The 1152-nt window shown below is 34.4% G+C and overlaps 2 pseudogenes; both read left to right on the top strand.

The window, feature by feature from the left end:
• The first annotated feature begins 500 nt into the window (after positions 1-500).
• LOC112470297 lies at positions 501-619 on the top strand (annotated as a pseudogene).
• Positions 620-774: 155 nt separating this feature from the next.
• LOC112470286 lies at positions 775-893 on the top strand (annotated as a pseudogene).
• Positions 894-1152: the final 259 nt, after the last annotated feature.

Raw genomic sequence — 1152 nt, 5'->3', positions numbered from 1 at the left:
CAGTCTGAGTTCTAAATGCACCACCTAAGACCCCTGTGAACCTCTTTTTGTGGGTTTCCTAGTAAGACTAGTAGAATCTTTGAATGTTTGCAGAAAAATGGAATAGAGGGTGCTTATCATATCATCACAGGAGTGAAGTTAAAAGATAAGGTTTCTTACATAAGAGCTCTTTTAAAGAGAAAAGAATATATTTGGGGTTAAACCAAAAAGGGGATATTTTCTTTATAATTTGCAATAATCCCAATTTTTTGGTTTGTTCTTTTTTAAGATCGTGATCCTTTATTATATCCAAATTGTTGGACTAGCCACCTGCAAGCATGTTCACAGCAATTCTAGGAAAATCTAGTTTAACTAAAGTAACTTAAAAAAAAAAACTATCCTAGTGTTTGACCTATTGTCAAATATTTTGCTAAAAATGTTCTACTCAATTAATTTGCCTTTTCTGCACCTCTCTCTCTCGTGTTATCAGAAATTCAAATACATTGAAATTTACTTCTCCCATCTATGGTCATGGCACCCTGAACAAGCCTGATTCCTTCTGATCTTGGAAGCTAAGCAGGGTCAAGCCTGGTTAGTCCTTGGTTGGGAGACCACCTAGGAAGACCAGGTGCCGTAGGTGTAAAAAATGAAAAAATAAGGGATTGTAAACTGACAAGGTCCTTGCAATCTGTGAGGTCAACAAAGGGTTGCCTCACCTAAAAAAAAAAAAAGAAAAAAAAATTTAAACAAATAACTAAAAATCCCTGCACTTTTGAAAATTAGAAAATAGATGTCATCTATGGCCATGCTACCCTGAATAAGCCCAATCCTGTCTGATCTTGGAAGCTTAGCAGGGTCGAGCCTGGTTAGTACTTGAATGGGAGACCACTTAGGAAGACCAGGTGCTGTAGGCGTAAAAAAATAATAATAAAATAAAATTTATTTTTTCCTTTATCATTAATTTTATAATTCTATCAGTAAAAGAGAGGCTATCAGGTTTTTCTGGCATGATTCTTTGTTTATAGACCTGAACTGCTGCTGATTTTATTACCTTCCATATGACTACAGATTTCTTTTCTCCTGGTATTTGCTCCATTGTTTTACAAGAAAATTAAAATCTATTCCAATAGATATTCATTTTCAGTTTTCAGTATCTTTTCTATTCTATTCAAA

Source organism: Pteropus alecto, unplaced genomic scaffold (genome assembly GCF_000325575.1).
Source record: "Pteropus alecto unplaced genomic scaffold, ASM32557v1 scaffold10, whole genome shotgun sequence".
Classification (NCBI taxonomy): Eukaryota; Metazoa; Chordata; class Mammalia; order Chiroptera; family Pteropodidae; genus Pteropus; species Pteropus alecto.
The sequence above is the reverse complement of the archived record's forward strand: the minus strand, read 5'-3'. Positions and strand labels throughout refer to the sequence as shown.